This window comes from Acomys russatus, chromosome 24 (assembly GCF_903995435.1).
Source record: "Acomys russatus chromosome 24, mAcoRus1.1, whole genome shotgun sequence".
NCBI classification, from domain to species: Eukaryota; Metazoa; Chordata; class Mammalia; order Rodentia; family Muridae; genus Acomys; species Acomys russatus.
In genome coordinates, this window is record NC_067160.1 from 5,658,332 (window position 1) to 5,680,554 (window position 22,223).

A 22,223-nucleotide genomic window follows, 5' to 3' on the forward strand; every position below is an offset into this window, starting at 1 on the left:
TATGTGTGTGTATGTGTGTGTGTGTTTAGATTTAGGGGTACCCATGCCACAACAAGCATATGAAGAGCAGAGGACTACTGTGTGGAATCAGTTTTTGCCTTTCACAATTTTATGTGCGTTCCAAGAATTGAACTCAAGTTATCAAGCTTGTACACGCTGACATGAACCTGCTGATCCATCTTATTAGCCATTTCATGGCACTTCTTATCTCAGGTATTGGCTTTTGAGTGGAGGGTACATGGACTTGGATGCAAAATTGCTATCTCCTTAAATTTTCACAATTGCCAATTAATATGGACTAAGATATAAAAATAAAATAATTCCAATTCAGGATACGTAAGTTCAGACAATTCAAAAAAAGTAGGTAGACCAGCAAGGAAAGAATGCATAAATAGTTAAAACACTTAGTTAAAAACCCCAATAGGAGCCAGGCAGTGGTGGCGCATACCTTTTATCCCAGCACTTGGGAAGCAGAGGCAGGTGGATTGCTGTGAGTTCAAGGCCAGCCTGGTCTACAAAGTGAGTCCAGGACAGCCAAGGCTACACAGGGAAACCATGTCTTGAAAACAAACAAACAAAACCCAATAGACTTTCATAGTTGATATTCTGACATAGTGTGATCAATTGTTCAGGTTGATAGATGACAGTAATGAAAGAATAAAAGATAGTCAAATATTAGGCATGGCCAAAGTTCACACATTTCAGGTGGAATTTTGAAGCCTTTCTCCTAAGGGCTTTTAGATGCCATCTTTAAAAGCTCTTCCATTGTTGTTTTCATTATAATGTTCTTATTTTAGGACATGTTATAGATAAGTCAACTGAGAAAGATATTAAATAAGTTGAAAAATTACTCTACAAATTAATAGGACCTGGGCTTAATTGTGAACAACTTAAAACTCAAATGTGGCTTATGACATCTACGGTAACTGGCTTTTAAAAAATTATTTCTTTTTTTTTTTTTTTTTTTTTTTTTAGATTATAATACAATTATAACATTTCCCCTTTCTTTTTTCCCATCGAAATCCTGCCGTTTGGCTGGGGAGATGGCTCAGCAGTTAAGAACACTGATTGCTCTCTCAGAGAAACAGAGAATCCAAGTTCAATTCCCAGTGTCCACATGGCTCTTCACAACTATCTCTAACCCCAGTTTCAGGGGATCCAATCTCTCAGAAATTCAGGCAAAATACCAATGTGCATAAAAGAAAGAAAGAAAGAAAGAAAGAAAGAAAGAAAGAAAGAAAGAAAGAAAGAAAGAGAAAGAAGGAAAGAAAGAAAGAAAGAAAGAAGGAAAAGAAACCCTGCCATTGCTCCCTTTCTAATCCATGGCCTCTTTTTCTTATTAATTGTTGCTGCATATATAGTTACATCTATTCCTAAGTGCATAAATGCAACCTACTCAATCTCTATAATGTTACATAAATGTATGTTTTTAGGGTTGACCATTTAGTATTGAATATGAGCTTCCAGAGAGAGAACCATTTTTCCCCATTCCATATTGCTCATAGCTCTTTCTGTAGGGTTGAGGTCTCATAGACCACATTCCCCATGAGCCACGATGATGACCAGCATGATGCAATCAGTAGTGGCACAGATAACATGGCAGTAACCAACAGCTCATCAATTAGACTTAAGGCTAGCTTAGAAGGAGGGAAGTCATAGCTGGTACTGGATGCCTAGCCAATGAAATAGGGCTAGTGAAGTCATGGATCTCAGAGAAGAACCAACAACCACCACTTTACTAAACCAGCAAAATCCCTAACTACGTTCTATATACTTTTCCTTATATCCATAGATAAGTGCAGTTCTCACTTCTCATTAAAAAAATTCTCTTCCCAACAAGCAGAGACAATTTCAGGAAACCATAACCAATCAAAATGAAGAGGTACAAATGTCAGTTGCACTGAAAACATCACCAGTACATGCCCCCACACCTAAGTAAGGCTCATGAATCATTGAGGAAGAGAGGCTAGAAAAAAATTTATAAGCCAGAGGATTAGAAGTTTGTTGTGTGATGGTGTCTCCTAGGATAACCGACTTTTTGAATGAGAAACTTGAGTAGCCATAATGGAAATATTTTCTATTTTTTCCTTTTTTATTTTTATTAACAAGCCCCACTAAAGCTAATTGATATGTAAATTTTTAATCTTATGTCCAAAGAATTATAGTCAATTGATAGTCATCTATACAACTGTGATTCCATTGGATTACAGTAGAACTGAAAATCTCCTATTGCCAGTGACATTAAATGATTGTAACACCACCAAGTCAAAGAAAGGTTCTCATGGATTTGTAGTGATGTAAACACACCTCCTGTGCTGCCAGTCATGAAAAAGTGTAGGACACACAGGCACATGTATGGAACCCTAGATAGTAAGTGAGGAGGATATGACTGTCTTCTATAATATATACATTACTTTATAATGTTCCCTTTTACTGATCTATAGAAAAAGCTACACTAACATGACTGATAAACTGAGCCCAACAAGAAAAAAAAAGCAATAGATATGCCAAAGTGGATGGAGGAAAGACAACAAAGTGTGAACACTACATAAAGAATTGTAGGTAACTAAGGGATACTGAGAATAGGAAAACTAGTCTTCCCCCAGGGAAAAGCTCACCAGCTGGCTATCCAGTTAATAAGTGGCCATCCCTGAATACATAGAAGGAACATTATACATACTAAGCAGGTATTTAGGAATATTTACATATACATATACACGATGCATGCAATAACAACTAATAAAAAGAGACACCAAAAATTTTTAAAGAGCAAGAAGTAGTATGTGAGAGGGATTGGATGAAAACAAGTGAAGGGAGAAATTAAGTTATTATATCATAACCTCAAAAATAAAAGAAATATTTTAAAAATTGTTTGCTGAAAAAGAACGTGCATGCCATGCCAGCCCCAGCTGAGAATGTCTCATTTCCCCATTTTTAAGGATCACAAGACTATCTCATGACTAATGTCAGGGAGGCAACTCAAAGCCCACAGCTCCTGGTATTGACAGAATGAAAGTTTCAATTACTTTCACAAATAATAAATACAGTTACTTAAAATAAGCACTTTAAAATCGTTCTGCTTAAACTGTCATTTCACTTCTCCTGTGAGCATTGTTGAGGACTGCTGCTGTGCACAGATCAAATCACCCTCATGGAAAAACTTGGCATGATCCATAAAAGTGAAAAGAATGTGCATGTAATACATTAACTTTCTACAATTAATTCTGCTTCATTTTAAAATATGACAAATATAGCTAAAAACCCTAGATATATTTTCCTTCTGTTCACACAGCGAAAATAGGTTTTTATATAAATAGCATATACTTGTTGAAAATTATTCAAGCAGTATATGAGAATGTAAGAAGAAATCAAAAGTTATTTGGTCTCCCAGAGACTTAGCAATCCCCTACCTCTGCAGGTTCTCATGGACAGGCTCTCATTTGTATGAGTCCCTGTGCGTGGGCGTTGAGAAAGCATCATGCATTCTGCTTTGGCTGTCACAATCTCTCCTGTCCTCTTTGCCTCCTTCCATGAAAGCACAAACCCATGCATTCGCTTACCCTACACCTTCCTCAAACCATAAGGAGTCATATTAAAAAGCTGTTTCTTCTTTATTGTCTTCTATAGTTACACATAGACTAAAAACTATTGAGCAAATGCTAGTCTTCAGATGATGTCTTTCCTGGTTGCCTGTTGTCCAGTCATGCTCCTTAACGTGTATCTTAGTCAGCCTCTTGTGCTGCTGAGTCTGGGCAGTTGACAGTGAGCAGCAGTTATGACAGCATTCTGGAGACTCGACCTCAGTACCTGACCAAAGCTTGCTCGATACATCATACTATTATGACAAGAGATTTTAAATTTCAGCATGAACTTGGGTTAGAAAAACCCTGTTTTAGACTGTGTATGCTTCTTGTAACTAGCACAGTGCTGGAATGGTGTTCTTCTGCATCCTTACTTTACAGGGTAATACATTATTTCTCCACGTTGTCCGTTCCTAATGGCTGACCTGCTGGTTGGAAGAATTCTACATCGTATAATCCCGCACTGTTTTCCAAAAATGTTGACAGTCCTATAAACTAGGACTCTGATTTTTTTCAACTTAATAGAAATAAAGCAATAAAACATTTTCATTGTTCTTTTACATATTACATAATTTTGGAAATACTTGATATTTTGTTGGCTATTTGGACTTGTACTCTATATTTTGTTTACGTTCTTTATATTTATGGGTTTTGCTGCATTTCCATGGACTTTGTGTATTTTTATTGCCAAGTGGTATGAGCTTTTTATATACTAAATAACCATCCTACACAGGTCATTAATATCACAAATAATTTGAGTCCTTCCTTATTCCTTACCTTTGCTTTGGATATAATATCTGTCAAGGATTTTTGCTTTTATATTATTACAGTTGTCAATTTTTAATAACATCTAGGTTCTTAGTCTTCTTTCAGAATTTCCCTAGAAATCTTGCAAGATTCTTTTATTTTAATTCCTTAACTTTGATATTTATTTTACATGTGCCAGTTTGTGTGCATTGTAAAAGAAACCCATTTTATTTTCTTCTGGATTATAGTTCACTGAGTCTAGATCACTGACTAAATACCCTGTCCTTGCCTTGTTGCATTAGATAATTTTTATAAGCAGGGCATTTATTTTTATTTTTATTTTACATGGCTGACATCACACGTTCTTATGTGGTTGTCATGTATTTTATTTTTGGTTTTGTATGATCAAGCAGCTGAGTAGTCTGAGAACTCTGAGTCCCCTGGGAGCCTCCTTAGTACTGAGCTTACATGTGTGTGCCACCACACCCAGCTTCCTATGTAGTCTGAGTAATAGACATTCATAGTATTTTGGTAAGAATTTCTTCTTGACTATTGCATCGATTTGCTAGTGAGCATTTCAAACAAGATGCTTCATATTTTACCAGACTATAAATACAATTGAAAGTTCTCTGACAATTAGGTCTCGGTGTTTGCAATCGAAAAGAAAAATGTTCACAATAAAAATCAAACTTTTCGAGTCAGGAAAATAAAATTATCAGAGACCTAAGTCTAATGCTCTAAGGCCCCATGCTCAAGTGGAAGTATAAAATTTTTATGAAACTTCCTTTCCAAGTATTCATGAAAGCACCCAGGGGAGTTTCATAAGACTGTCTGTAACAAGTACTTCTTGGTGCTGGTAATGTGGCTTCTGAGCATATAATTCACCTCTTTTGCAGCTTCATAGCTTCTTAAGTTCAGAACTCTGCTTCCAATAGCAAACTTACCAAAACTCCCTTAAAATAGGGCTGTCAAAAAAAAAAAAAAAAAAGCTGCTGATCATGCTGGTGACTGCGGAATAGGAAGCAACAAGGATTTTCTTTCATATGTTTATGCAAAATGTGAATGGCAAGGAGAATATGGTAACTCTGGCCCCAAAAGTGATGCAGAATTTATAGTGACAGATCTTTAAATTCAGACAACTCATTCTTTGCAAGAACACACACCCGTGCTAACAGGGTGTTGAGATAAGGATAGCTCTCAATATTCGCTGCTATCTTAAGCAATAGTGGTTTGAATAGGAATGCCTGTCCCCAGCCCAACCCCCCACCCAACCCCACCCCCACCCCCACCCCACCCCCCCCCCCCCGCACGTAGGTTTACATATTTGAATGCCTAGTCATCAGGGAATGGCACTGCTTGAGAAGGAGTAGGTGTGGCCCTGTTGTGGTTGGTGTGGCCTTGTGGAGGAAGTGTGTCACTGGCGGTGAGGTTTCAACACGCCAGTCAAGCCACGGTCTCTGCCTGCTGCGGTTTATGCATCCAGACGTTGAATGCTCAGCCCCTCCTCCAGCACCATACCTACCTGTGCGCCACTGTGCTCCCTGCCGTGACAGGCCTGACCGTACTGCCTGTTGGGGTGAATGTGGACTGTGGATTAGGAAAGACCTGGAATGGCTGGAAGTGGGGCTTAAAGGGCCACACTAGCAGGAGCACGGAAGACAGTGATGTTCAAAAATTTAGATTATCACAGTCCAGCTCAAGAGGTTTCAGAGCAGAAAAATATTATTAAGTGGCTTACGGGCCATCCTTGTGATATTTTGGCAAGGAACGTGGAACGTGGCTGCTTTGTGCCCTTGTCCTCGCCCCCCCCCCCAAAAAAAAATCTGCCTGAGACAAAATTGAAGAGAAAGAAAGTTCAAGGCAACCTAGTATTGACTCTGTCATAGTTATTAGTTGTCACTCTTATGCATATTTATAATGAAAAGGAGAAAGCTGAGCATGTAAAAATATAAAATGTACAGTTTGAGGACAAAAGAAGCACTAGGAAATGTGTAGAGCTAAGTCCAGTGTTCAAGGAGTTTAAAGAAAAGTCTGCTGCTAAATGGAATATAAAGAGGGTAGTGATATTAGCGGTAAGACCCCACCCAGCTAAGCTTCCAACTTGTGAAAGTGAATTAGAGAAAAGCTTAAGCGAATGACAGAAACCATCAACAACAGAAAGTCGAGATAAATGTAATTGAACAAGTAGTCCAACATCCAGTCCGATCAAGCAGCAGAACTTGGCAGCTTCTGCCATGTGGTTCAGGCGTTAGACTCAAGGGAAAAAAAAAAAAAGGTAGTGGTATCTCCTTCTGAGGCTAAGGATATCTGCTGAGGTATTAGGGAGGACCCTGTATGGAGGCCCAGAGAGGCCATCGTGTGTATAAAAGTGAAGTCTGGATTGTGCTAGAGACTCCAAGATATTGAAGATGCCAGAGTCATTGGATACCTGACAAGAAAAGTTGCAGACCAGATATGGAACCAGCCCAAGAGATAGAAGTGTACTGCAGTCAGCAAAGCTGGATGGAGTTGGGGTTCTAAAGAGCACTGTGACACTGCAGAGTTTTCTCTGTCTTTCTGGCTTTAGTTCTTGCTTTGGTCCATCATTTTCTCACTATGCTCCCTTTTCTCTCTCTCTTTCTTTTCTTTCTTTTTTTTTTTTTTTTTTTTTTTTTTTTTTTTTTTTTTTTTTTTGGCATGGTAATATATGTTCTGTGTCATTACATGTTGAAACTATGTGATCTCCTTTTTTAAAAATATTTTTTATTAATTTATTCATATTACATCTCAATGGTTATCCCATCCCTTGTATCCTCCCATTCCTCTCTCCCTCCCATTTTCCCCTTATTCCCCTCCCCTATGACTGTGACTGAGGGGGACCTCTTCAGCCTGTATATATTCATAGGGTATCAAGTCTCTTCTTGGCAGCCTGCTAGCCTTCCTCTGAACATCTATGCTCCCAATACAAGGGCACCCACATTTGTAAAAGATCTATTAACGAAGCTTAAACCACACATCAATCCCCATACAATAATAGTGGGAGACTTCAACACCCCACTCTCACTGAAGGATAGGTCATTGAAACAGAAACTAAGCCGAGAAATAACATCATTAACCAATGCCATGAACCAAGTGATCTCCTTTTTTATTTTGGTTTTATAAGGCATCACAGCTAAAAGATTGCCTTGAGTCTCAGAAGAGGCTTTGAACTTTTGATTTTGTTTTGGTATTATTATTTCTTTTTTTTGTTAGGTTGGTTTTTCAAGACAGGGTTTCTCTGTGTAGCCTTGGCTGTCCTGGACTCACTTTGCAGACCAGGCTGGCCTGGAACTCACAGTGATCCACCTGCCTCTGCTCCCAAGTCCTACGATTAAAGGCTTTGAACTTTTAAACTTTGAGACAGTAATAGACTGTGGACTTTTGAAGTCCATCTGAATGCATTTTTACATTATGATGTGGCCATAAGTCCATGGGGTCAGCAAGTGGAATGTGATAGTTTGAATAAGAGTGGCCCCCAAATCTGCCTATCATAATGTTCTACTTGTAGGTTTCTAGGACCCTCTGGATCCTTCTACTTTGCTATTCTCCCATGCTTCTCTCATCTAGAGTCCCAATAGGATGTCCTCCCCTCTGTCCCAGTTTCCTGGTAAGTGAAGGCTTTGGTGGGACATGCCCCTTGGGCTAGTATGCAGATATAAGTGAGTATATACCATTTAAGTCTTTCTGCTTCTGGGTTAACTCACTCATTATGATCATTTCTAGCTCAATCCATTTATCCACAAATTTCGGGAATTCCTTGAAACTAAGGCACCAGCCACGGACAATACAGGTGGTAAACTTTAAACCCCTACTCAGATCTAGCCAATGGTCAGAACAGTCTCCACAGTTGAGTGGAGAGTGTGATATGACTTTCTCACGTACTCTGGTGCCTCACATTTGACCATGTCCCCTGGAGGAGGAGACCTGGTGGCACTCAGAGGAAGGACAGCAGGTTACCAAGAAGAGACTTGACACCCTATGAGAATATACAGGGGGAGGTAATCCCCCTCAGGAACAGTCATAGGGGAGGGGAATAATGGGAAAAGGGGAGGGAGGGAAGAATGGGAGGACACAAGGGATGGGATAACCATTGAGATGTAACAAGAATAAATTAATAATAATAATAAAAAAAAGAGTGGCCTCCATTGGCTTATACCTTTGAATGCTCAGTCATCAGTGAATGGCACTACTTGAGAAGGATTAAGAGGTGTGACCTTGTTAGTATGGGTGTAGATTTGTTGTAGGAAGTGTGTCACTGGGGGTGGGCTTTGAGATTCAAAAGCCCAGGGCTAGGCCCAGTACCTCTGATCCAGACGTAGAATTCTCGGCTGCTTCTCCAGTACCATGTCCACCTATGTACTGTCATATTCTTCACCATAATGATAATGGACTAAACCTCTGAAACTGTAAGAAAGCCTAAATCAAATTATTTTATTTTTAATAAGAATTGCTGTGTCCGTGGTGTCTCTTCACAGCAATGGGACACTGACTAAGACATGAACTAGATAACCACTCCTCTCTATACACAACCCAAGGTCATAGTCTTTCTGTTCCTACAGTAGGTGTCTAATACCTCAGTGATCTGTATTCTGTCAACTTTGTCATCAATCCCACAAACCCAGTACATGGTTATATACATGCTGCCATTGTACACATGCAGACATTGGGAGAGAGGTATTTGTTTTCTCATTTTTTTTTCCTATCTGGTACATTTCAAACAGCAGATAAAGGATAGGCAAATAATGAAAAAAAAGAGGCTCCTTCAGGTGGCCAAATTTGCATCAACATATAGGAGAGTTCCTGAAACAAAATGAATGTGTATTCTGAACTGATTGCCCGACACTAAAACTTCCTATCTGAGCTGATAACAAAAGTTATCAGTAAGATACTCTATGAATTGGTATTGGGCAAATAGCTGATGAAGAGTTTGCCAATTTATTCTTTTGGTAGAAATTTCAGAATAAATCTAACTCCCCAAAGGCCTTTCAAATTTCTGTATTAGTTAAGTCAATTCATGTTATATGGATTCTGGTATGAAACTGATTCTTTTTTAGTAAAGGTATTTTTAAAATTTTGTTCAGAGTTTCATTGCAATGAAAAATAGCATGAGATAAAAAAACAAATCAGAGAAAAAAATATATGTAAGTTATATCAATGCAGCACACCTCTCTGAAATTCACTAGTAGTTGGAAATAATTTTTTAAACAGAAGAGACCCTAATTTGCAAAGCTTAAAGTGGTTGAGGTTTTGTTTCTCAGAATTGAAGGTTCATTTTAGAACTTCAGAATATTTTGCCCATAGTCCAAAATGATTAGAATATAAGAGTAAATCCAATTGTGTTATTGAATATGGCTTCAAATCATTTCACCATCTTAAAAATGTATTTTTCTCAGAAACAGAGCACATTTGAACAGTGTGTTAAGCCTCTTTTGATGTGTTTTGACTGATTCGTTTTTTTAATTAACCTTGTAGTACTTTACTTTTGAAAGTCAGTATGGTAATGATAAAAAGAAACTGCAAAGCAAGATTGGTATGTACCATTCTGACAGGACCAAAGCAAGTAAAAATGCAAGAAAAGAAATGATGATATCAGCACCTTCTATCTGAAACAGCCTAGTTATTTGCCTTTCCATCATCCTTGTTTTATTTCCATCAGCATCTACAAGCTGTTTGCAATTGCTGCAAAACAGCATCCAGAAATAGTGTGAAGAGAAATCTCATCAATAAGAGGAGGAAAAGTTGCTTAAGCTGAGTGTAAAGTTACTTCACTTTGGGCTAGGTTTCATTCCCTCTGCGTTTAAGAAGGCCTGTTCCACCATTCAGAAAATTTAATAGGTATTTAATTTAACGGCTGTCATGTTGTCCTCCAGTAACCTCACACCTTCATTTCTGCAGCTAACCTTACCAATAAAACCACCTGAGCACCTCGGCTACACATTCGTTTAGCACACCACAAATCCAGCAGACCTTGACTACGTTCTCAGCAAGGCAAATAAATATGTTAAAGGAGCATCCTACTGTTCTCATTTTGAAAGTCAAGAAGCATTTAGTCTAACATCTCACTAATCCATCACACTGTAAGGGCATGTGCCCTACAGAACTTACAGATGCCGCGGTCCTGCTTGCCCTCTGGAATGGAGGGAACTGAAGGACACCTGCATGAGATCAGCTCGCTTATCAGGTGTTAGCTCCATGGGATGTGACACCACGTAAGTGTCAGGAGTCAGCATAGCTGTGCCTGAATTTTTCTGCAGTGCTGACTGCAATCATAAGCTTTTACTCTGGAAGACAAACTTTGGAACTTCAAGCCTCATAATAGAAATATCTTATTTCCCTCAGAGAGAGTCAACTGAATTAGAAAGTAGCACTGGGGACATGTCAACGATGAAACTTGTGTCATTTGGGATCTAGTGATAAGACAGAATTATTTTCAGCCATCTCAACAAATAACAATATAAAGAACTGTCAGTTTGGTAAAAGCTAGTTAATTACTAAAAGGGATAAAAGGCACTCTACACTGATTGAGAGACAGTAATGTCAGGACACAGTACCTATCTTGTCGCACACGTATCTCAAGTTGATGCTGTGTGCATTACACCCTGATACCAGCTTGCATTTGGGTGTCGATGTGGAACTCATGCATTTCTTCTAGACACTATTGTTTGGAAACTTTTGATGGCCCGACTGGGTGAAAACCCAAGCAGACTGTAGCAAGAAACTACCTGGTAACCCTTAAAGAAGCCGACAGTCACTCGTGGCCAGTCCATGGAAGTGTTACAGGACAGGGGAACTGCTGGTGGCCTTCAGACACTATTCTGTAAAATAATTGGGCCCTGAGTCATATAACCACAAGAAATAAATTCTGACCCAAACCCAAATGCTCTTGCAACACGGCTGTGTCCTGGAACACAGCCCTGCTGCGCCCTAATTGAAGCCTGCTGATATTCCAAACAGAAGATTCAGCCGGGCATGGTGGCACACGCCTTTAATCCCAGCACTCGGGAGGCAGAGGCAGGCGGATCGCTGTGAGTTCGAGGCCAGCCTAGTCTACAAAGTGAGTCCAGGATGGCCAAGGCTACACAGAGAAACCCTGTCTCGAAAAACAAAACAAACAAACAAACAAAAAAAAAAAAACCAAACAGAAGATTCAAGCAAACAGTGCCAAATTCCCAGCCTTGGGGAACTGAGTGAGATGTGTGGTAAGTTCTAGGTTTTCAGCAGTGTGTATGTAGTAGCAGAAGATTAACAGACACCTCAGCCTAAGAGGAATCCAAAAGGTTGGGAAGAAACCCCTTAAAGGAAGAGATGCGCATGAAGCCCGAGTCTCCTCCGCCTTCCAGGAAGAAGGTGAGCCACTGCTCTGATCACGAAGGCTCTCCAGAGAGCACTCCCCACCATGGACACATGCCAGACACTGTTACGGTCAGGGTGAATTTCATTCTATTAGGCTGGCCATAACATTCTAAAAAAAAAAAATAAATAATAAGTAAGTAAACTGAAAGCACATGAATGATGCCATGACAGTCTCTTTACCCTTCCTCTTTTTTATTCTGGTCATTTTCTTGTAATCTCTCTTTTTGGCGAAGTGTAACTCAGTCACATGCCCAGAAATGAATAAAGACTAAGGATCCAAATTTATTATCACAAGATAGACATTGGGGATGGGTTTTCAGCTTAGAGGCAGTGTGATCACCACTGACACAGAGTGCACAGCTATTTCCCAGGACCATCTAGGGCAGGCCCATATAACCTGGCAGACAGAGAGAAAGAGGGAAGCCATGGTAGAAAGGACAGGGGTGTACTCTCATGTTTTGAGTTCAGAGGTCAAGGACAGTAAATGAAAAACAGACTTGTCTTTCATCTGCCAATGCATATGATGAGCAAAGAGCAGGAGAGAGAAGATGGGGTCTAGATCCAAACTCTTCCCTCCTTACCTGTAAACTCTACTTGACAAGGCAACATCCCAAAGCCACAGTGTAATCAATCACAGGATGCCTGGAGCATCTGTACACAGAGTGTCTTATGACAGTTTGATTAGATTCCTCCATTTCATTATTTTATTTCATTGCTTGACTCTTTAATTGCAACCAGTTTTTGAAATATGCAAACTTCCACTATAAGTCAGCTTTTAAATGGCATCGGCATTATTAGCATTTTATTTCTCTCACGTACCACACTTTCCCTGCAATTATAACATCATCTCAACTATTCATTAAAATATAACCAAAGCCTCTGACCTTAAAATTAACCATCAAAAGAAACATTAGAAAATTCAGAGCACTGTGCAAATGTTCTGTCTTGTTTAGCTACCATTATCTTGTCAAGAAATCTATAGCACTTTCCAAACTTTCTCTCCCTCGGGGTTCAAGTCAGAGAAGACTTGCAGAGACTGTAGCGTTGTTAAGCAATTAAGCTATAAGTTAAAGAGTGCCCATGAGACAGTTTGGAATACAGTTCAGAAGGATTAGCCTCCTTTTTCTACCTAACATTTCTCTGAGATAGTCAGCCTTTCCTGGGCCCACAGGTACAAAAATGCATGTTCACACATGACTGCATTCAAATTCACTCCAAAGATGCTGCTATGTTTGTTATGGTCTAAAATTTAATTGATCAAGGACAAAACTCCCAAATGTATTTTGCTAGAGAAAACAGGAACTGCAAAAACAGTAACTTTAAAAACTTACATATCTTAACTCCTATGATGTGATACACCGTTTGCTGACACTATTGGCTCTGGTGATGGGACCATGTTTTTTCCTCCTCACATCTCTGCCATCTCCTGAATCATATCTACATTCTTATGTAGAAACACTTGCTCCCTGTGGTGGCAATATGTTAATGGAAAAGACAGAGAGATGAGAAATTTAATATATGACATTATGGCTTCAAAATAATGTTGACCACATTCCGTAACTCCAGCATACTCTCATCCTAGATCAAAGTTGCTTTAGTCACTATACAATGTATACACAAATAAAATATGCTGCCTCATCAACTTGTATAATTTGTACAACTTTCATAGCAATCACAATTATTTTAAAAAAAAAAGAAAGAAAGAAAGAAAGAAAGAAAACACCGAAGCCTGCCTGTTACTAGTTCAGTTTAGTTTAAATTGTCTCACCTTGAGTGAATTCCTGAGTCTGGGGCAGTGAGAAATTAAGATAAGCCAAACCTGCTGCATTTTTACATTCCTACATAAAAAATTGCATATTTAATTGGCTTCCCTATATGAATTAGTGGAGAGAAGGAGAATTAAGGTATTTCAGCAGGAAATGAGAGGAGATTTTAGTTCAGGGGAAATAGCTCCTGTTCACCACAGAAGTCCTTCCTTGGAATAGCAGTGGTAAAACGCAGCTTGCTCTCCTATTGTGGAACAGTCTTCAAATCATTTGGACAAATCAAAATATTTCCTTCCATTCAAAGCTTAGCCCTGCAGCATAGCCCTGAAGGATTGTGGTAGGACTGCTCATTTTTACAGTGCCTAAAAGATAGAACTAGGTCCCAAGAGTCAGAGACCAGGTTCTCAGAATACTCAACTACGACACAGCAGTGAGGAAGACTCCTGTCTTCTTCCACTCCACTTACTATATCATTTATATACTGGTTTCCATGGTAAGAAGATATCTTTATTGACCATAACTCTATCCATAGCAGGTGACGTCACCTCAATACATGTAAGCAATATAGAAATGCCTTTCTCTGTGTTACTGAACATCCAGAGGCATACATAGACCCAGACACCCAGCTTTTGTGACTATGCGCTCTCTCTCTCTCTCTCTCTCTCTCTCTCTCTCTCTCTCTCTCTCTCTCTCTCTCTCTCTCTCTCTCATCATCTTGGTTCCCCTTTCCTTTCCCCTTGTTTAAGATTCCCCAGGCTTCAGAGACTGTGACTCTCAAGGCAAACAGCATGTTTTAAAAAAGCAGAGCATCCTCGCTTCCACCCTGAGCTGCAACAACCCATACAGACCAACCACAAGTTCAACCATTTTAAGCTGCAGCTCTTAAGAGTGCTCATCAAATGGGTTTCTTGCAGGAAAAAAAATGTAACTGGAACTTAAATATTTGGTAGGCCACATTGACCAGGACACTGGCAGGGAAGGAAACATTGTACTTGAAGACCAGTGTTGTATATTCTTCAGACTGACGTGTGTGTGTGTGTGTCTGTGTGTGTGTGTGTGTTTAATCATTTCTTTCCTCCTCTCTTTTTACTATGCTGCATATTGGACTCAAGACTGTCACTGAGCTATGTCTCCAACCACCAAGACTGGTTTAAAGCAGATCATTTTTATGTAGTTTTTCTGATACAGGGTTCATTTTGGGTTAAACAAACCTAGAAAAAAAATAAAGATATGCTGATTCATACATAATTTGGAAATAATTTAAAGACTAAAATTGTAATTTTAGGTCATGTATACATACACACACATATATATTCATATATGTATGGATGAGAACATCAGAAAAATTCATGCAAACATAGTGTAGTATTTAAATACTAAAGTAACATACTTTTAGACTATCTCTTGGAAATTTTCTATCCAACACCCATCCATCTAAGTGTGAAAATCTGGGCGACAAATCTGATGTAGTTACCCTAACTCTATGTCTGAATGACAGAATGATAATTGTTGATTAATATTCAAGCTGATAATGGTAAGTCTCTTAGTACCTTTGTCTTAGGATATATCATAAAAAATCAATATTTTCAATATCTTAAGCCCTCTTGATTATACTAAGTCATTATATCATTACTCCTCTGCATAGAACAAACATGGAATACTACTCAGCTATTAAAAACAAGGACATCTTGAAATTTGCAGGCAAATGGGTGGAACCAAAAGAGTTTTTCCTGAGTGAGGTAACCCAGACTCAGAAAGATACACATGACATATAATCACTTATAGGTGGATATTAGCCCAACATAGATGTCATCTGAGAGTCTCCACCCAGCGGGGGAATCATCCAGATGCTGGGACTTGCTGCTATACTCTGGGGGGAGTACTGAGAGTTGTATGGAAGAGCGTGGGGGCTGAAAGGACCCAGAGGGGTCAGGAGCTTCACAGGGAGACCATCAAGGCTGGTAGATATAGAGAAACTTCTTAGAACACACACACACACACACACACACACACACACACACACACACACACACTTACACTCATTCATTTATATTCATTTGTCAACTACAAGTGCCATCAAGTCATGAAAAGATGACCAGCCAACATTTTGACTACAGAAGAATGGGTATTTAAAAGCAATAAACCCATTTGACAATCTTCTTCCCACTAAGTCCAAGGTCATAGGAGTCAACACTAAGCATATTTCTATGTTTCTATACTGCAATTAGGAAAATGAAAACCTATAAAAGAAGACATTATTGTAGTTTTTATAATTGAAACTTGTTAGGTCACATTTTCTATTATATTTTAATACTGGAAATTGGGTCAACAAATTCATTAGAAAAGTTTAAACAACAGAAAATGTAAGGTTACCTTTTCCAGGACAATTTACTTTTTATTGGAATGCACATAATTTAACAATAGCTCCTTTTCTCATATAATTTGCACATGACTTGAAAACACCTCAATAAAAATAGTACTAAGTTCTTCAGATGTGTAAGAACAAAAATCATTAAACCATTTGGAAAAACTATAAGCTTCATTTATTTTTGTGACCTTTCCAAATGTAGCCATCCTTCTTAGCAATCGTGTTGGCCACATCTATTTGAAACACACGGAGACTCTATAACAGAAGCTTAACTAGTTTTCAAGTCAAGCGAGAATCACTAGAAGGGACCTTTCTCCAGTGTGTCATACATATGATCACCTCAGCAGCCTCTCACCCAAATGCCCACCTTTAGTTGACAGCAAAACAGAATGAAACATTTTTTTCTTCATGAAATCTATGCTAAAACAAAACATATTTCCCAACTGGTAGTTGGAAATCAGAATTGGAGAGAGAGAGGAAAAAACAAAAAAAAGCATGAGTAATGAAATGACCTAAGATACGTTCTATCCACATTATGTAAATTATAATGACAATGACGATACTAAGTGTTAAATAACAGCAGTGGCTAGAGAGATGAATCAGGTATTAAGTTTTCTGCTCTTGCAGAGGAGCCAAGCACTAATCCCAGAACCTAACTGGGAGGCTCACAGCCAACTATGACTCCAGCTCCAAAGTGAGGCAGTGCCTCTAACCTCTAAGGATACCAATAGAGAATTACAAATTGACATGCATGCACACACAAACAAAATTAAAATTCTGAAATGGTTATGTTTCATTTGGAATACCTATGTAGATGAGAAAATTAGTAAAGGGCTATGGGGAATGGCCCTTCACAGAAAGGAGAGATCCAGTGCTATAAAAGCTTAAAGAGGAACAATGAAACAGGAAGGGTTTAACTGGAGTTGGATAGAAGGGCATGGTAGAGGAAGGAATAGCTGGAGGGGTAAATAACACAGACCTGTACACATCACAGATGATTGCCAATACTATTGGTTAACTTCCAGAATGTAGCGGTAAGAGCCTGTTCCTAAAAGTAATATTTACCTGAGTCACAGAACATGGAAATACCCAACTGGTACTGACCTCAGAAGCTTCATCTCTACTAACTCGCTTTCATAATACTGGAAAGTGCTATGAACACTACTGGATAAGAAAGGTAATTAGTCTTACCCAGCTGTGAACCCTGTGGTCTACAATAATGATTGTCCCAGCAAAGCATGCCAACTGCTGTAATAAAGACACAAAGATCCTGGGAATAGCCAACGACGTTCTGATTGGATTTAAGTCCCACTGCACAAGATTAAGCTCACGCCTGGCATCATCAAGCTAAGAACCTGTGGCTACGCAGGTTGTAGACCTGAGAAAAGAATTTACTACCATTATTCTGCTAAGTGAAAATAGTGTTACGCTGACTCCTAATGACTTATCTATAGAGTAATATATCGACCAACTCTTAACAGAGAAACTTCTGTTTTAGATGGTGATTAGCACAGATGCCAGGATGCAGAGTTAGGACTCAGCAGAATGTTCAAACCTAAAGGAGACATCTACCTCACATCTCTTCTTCCTAAAGCTCAGTGGCCATTGTAAAAGAAAGACTGTAAGGGCTATAGGCAGTTGGATGAATACAAGGAAACAGTGTTCTCCAGACACAGCAGGGCATGTGAACTCACAATTCCAACAGAGTGCACAAGACCAGTGCAAGCTCAAGCCAAGCCAACTCCCAGTATGGAGATAGGAGTTGGCACAAAGTCCCACCCCTCATTCAGGAGTGGCTGGCAATTGATAGCTTCTTGAAGAGCAGAAGTCAATTTTTTCAGAGTGTAACCCCTGGTAAGTCAACTAAGCCCAGCTGAAAGCCAAGCATCCACGAAGATATGGGTAGCATAAATTGGATTTTGTCAGTAAAAAAAATATAAAATAAATAAAGTAAATGTTATTTAAAATGAAAATACTATGAACATCTGGATAGTTTGGGCATTATGGATATTTTGTTAAGGTTTACTACAATAAAAATCACATTTCATCCATATTAATGGCTTTATAAACATATTACAATGCATTCAATAATCATTGTTATTCTGATTACATATAGAATGTCTGGAATATAAATAACAAAAGAAATAAAAATAAATAGCATCTACCTCTCTGGCCCTCAGAAGTTTCTGTGATAGAATGATCATCAATATGTCTCCCCTCAACACTGAATCTGGGATGGCCGAGGGCAGGCTTCCTAGAAAATCATGTACTGACCTTGGATCTTAGCCTCTGAAGTTTGTTCCCAGTGTGGCGCTTTTGTGAAGCTATGAAAACTTTAAGATCTAGGAAATGTTACCTGAATGTGAAAAGCTGACATCAGCCAGTCCCTAATCTTGTCTCCTGATCCCTAGACAAAAAGTAAAGTGAATTTGCTCAGCTACACCTCCCAGCCATATTGCAGAGCCCTTCATGGGTCCAAAACCGACAGTGCCGACTGGCCATGATATAGAAACATCACTCAATCTTTTCTCTGTAAACACGGACTGCCTTATGCGCTTCTTGAGAACCTCCCATAATCTTGTATTGACGTGCTGCAGGTCACTTTTGCTCTGAAAACCAGACCAAGACTCAACATATCTATCCACAGAGGAACATAGATTGGCTTTCCTATATCTTCATATGTAATTTTACTTGTATGTGTTAATAAAAATAGTAATAAACTATGAATCGTTACGTTATATCAACACACGTTCATGCTAATGTCCTTCTGTTTGAAAGCAAAGTTTTAACAACTTTACAGCAAGCTCTTAGAAAAATAAACCAATCGATGCCTCATTACATTTTAGTTCCTTTTTTCATTTCTTTTATACAACGCTAGGATAGGTTTATACATAAGTATTTGGGTGCATCATTAGGTTTTCAGATAAATAATTAATGAACAAATTTCTGTATATTAAGGCTCTTGACAATTGTTTTCCAAATAATTTTAAACAAACTTTATTTCCAAGAGAAAGTGAATTGTCATTTAACATTAAATGATGGGTAGTGCGCAAAACTATAAAAATGAACAAGTATAATCAAAATCTATAATTTTATTATAAGTATCTTTATACATTATGAATAAGAAACAGGATGAGAAGGAAAACATGAAAATATTAATGAAGATTCACCTAAATGATGCAATTATAGGCCCCAAAACATAACGTGTGCTTTGTATTTTCCAGTTTTCTAAATTTATCTATTAATTTATAATGAAACAAAAAACATTAATTAAAAGACATATAAATTGGGGTACAGCTATGGCTCGGCCATTACTAGCATTCGAGCACTCGGGTTTGGTTTCCAGCACCCCACATGGTGGCTCACAACCATGCAAAACTCTAGTGTTAGGAGTTTCAGCATGCCCTTCTGCCATCTATGAGCACCAGACACACACATGGCGCACATACGGAAGTGCAGGCAAAACACTCGTACACATAAAATTAAACAAATACATATTTTTAAAAAGACATAATATGCAAATGAGTAAAAGTCTGCTTTTTAAAAATAATAATTTAATATAAGATATAATAGTTCATTGACAATTCTTCTATCTCATTTTCAACTTAGTCAGTTTAGGCAACGATGGTATATAGCATCAGTACCGAAGCCTCAAGGAAACTAACTGGTAATGTCTATTTCTACAAGGCTGAGTTGACAGATAGTATGTTACAAGTGAGTCATTTTCTGAGTACATTTATTAACCAGAAGTGTAGTAAGTAGTACTTTTTTTGCAAACTTTTCACAAATAATTTATAGACTGAAAGCATCATTGCGTAGTGACTTCTCTTTGTATGCTCTTCCTAGCTCTTAGTGAATATTTTCGCAACTATAATTACCATCACCGTAGTGAAGTCTCTGACATGGACTAGAATTACAAAAATAAAATGTATGAGTTCAGCCCAGGGAAGGGCAATTAGGAAAGGTTTGAAAAGGTGCATTGGCTTTTGCATTGATCACAAGTGACATTGTCATTGTCATCATTAATCTCTCCCGGTTATCACAAGTACCTTCTTATGTTTAATGACCCATTGCTCATTCATCTCCACGCTGCCTCTGTGTCACCCTTTGTTAAGCAAGTACTAAGTGAACTCTCTTTGGAACTGAATCTTCTACAGTAAATAGCTGCATTTCTCGTGGTTTTTTCTAACCTTGTGTACCTGTAGCACATTATTCTAGTCACCATTAAGCTGGACACAGAGGACTTATATATCTTTGATTAAACACTTTTTTTATTTTTCTTTAAGCAGTAAACTACAACTCATTCTTCTGCACTCACTTATGTTTGTGTGTGTGTGTGTGTGTGTGTGTGTGTGTGTGTGTGTGTGTTTACTCATTACTGTGAAGATATATGTTATTTTTGTAACATGGATAATCTTTTGCTCTATGCTGAGAATCAATCCCAGAGGGTCAGGCATGCTTGACAGTAAGTCTTCAACCCAGCTGTGGCCTTGTCCCCCATGAGCATTTCTTGATTCCCCCTTTTTTTTTTTTTTAACAATAATGACTTAGATCTGATCTGATGCTGATGAAGAACTGTACATGGATGGCCAGAAACACATCATTTACTTAAGTTATATTCTGCAACATGACTCTCAGAAATAATTAACAAAAACTGAGTTTCCCTGCAAGCTACTTATTATAGTTGTAGGTGCATAGTGGCATACAATAAAGGATGCATATTTGAAGTGTACAATATAAAAAGTTACAGCACAAAAATATACCTGGAAAGTATTATCACAATGAAAATAATGGATATATAAATATGTGCATCACTCTGATGTTTTTTCTGTCCCCACCTGCCTCTTTGACCCAGGCAGTCATTGAGCTGTGTTATTCTGTAATACAGTGATATACTTTTTATCATATAGTGTATATGTCATGGATATACGTTTAGTCTGTTTTCATTTGGCATATTTACTTTGAAATATACTAATATTGTTGCATAATAATAGTTACTTTGTTCTTAGTACTGAGTAAAATATGTCTTACTACATAGATGAATGTGTGGGTTATTTGTGATTTTGCATATCTTTAAGTAAAATGCTGCTGTCATCCACAAATAAGTCATTCAAAGAGTGTAAACTCACTTATATCAAATAAATACCTAAAAGATTGGATGCATAGCAAGTTCATAGCTATCTTATATGTAACAGTAAAAGTATTAAATACAAAATAAAAACTAAAAGCTTGTGAATAAAATTTTATTGAAATTTAACTTTTCCGATCTTCAAAAGAAAGGGCAAAGAAAAAGCACATATGACAAGAAAATAATTAAAAGTTGTATATCATCTGATAGTAGCCATTTCAGAACTATAAAAGGAACTCTCAAAGCCCAAATCTTAAGTGGTCTAACAAAAATAATTGCACTAATGTTTTGAGTATCTAATTACCCCAGAAATAGCTACAGACTCAGAAAGTAAAAATGTGAGAAGATGCCAAAGCTGGCTGGTGATAAGAGACCAGCGAGAGTGACACCTGTAACCTTTAGAACGATTAAAATTAAGAGGACAAAACATCACCCTGTTGGCTAGGATTGTTCAGTTGTTTTCTGCTAGGAATGTAAATTCACCAGAAACGTTCTTGCAAAAGAACATGGCAGTTTTTTTATGAAGGCATCGCTTTGTAGCATACATTTAACTACAACATTATATTTGAACTACTTGAGCTTTCAAACTCTTTTCAAAGACTATACTATGTTTGCATAAACAAGACGTTTACATAGACATATGAGAGTTACTACAGCTAAGAGTCTGAGCTCTACTTGTAGACTTTACATAGGTAAGACAAGAGTTTTGTTTGGTTGGTTAGTTGGTTGGTTTGGTTTGGGATTTTTTTGTTTGTTTTATTTTGTTTTGTTTTGTTTTGTTTTGTTTGAGACAGGGTTTCTCTAGATAACAGCTCTGCTGTCCTGGACTTGCTTTGTAGATCCGGCTGGCCTGAAACTCACAGAGATATTCATGCCTCTACCTACTGAATGCACCACCATGTCCAACTGGAAGATTTTTTTTTTAACTGAAAATTCACATTTTAGCTATGGCAGCCTTGCCTCTATTCAAAACACACTCTGAAAGCCAGTATTCATAATAAAGAAATAAAATGCCTACATAAACAAAAAACATTTGCATACGGTAAAACATCTTTAATCTGGTATCTACTTCTAAGAATTAAGATATCCATTTAGTCAGAACTTGAGAAAAAGAAATTCTCGCCAGTTCCTAAATGTGACAAATTAGTCTATATTTTTTAAAGTCACAAAATGGTGATTCTGGTTCTAATATCAACCAAAATTAAATCACTTCAAAACTGTCAAGTCATTTTAAGTATTAGTCATGAGGTGGACGCTGTGAC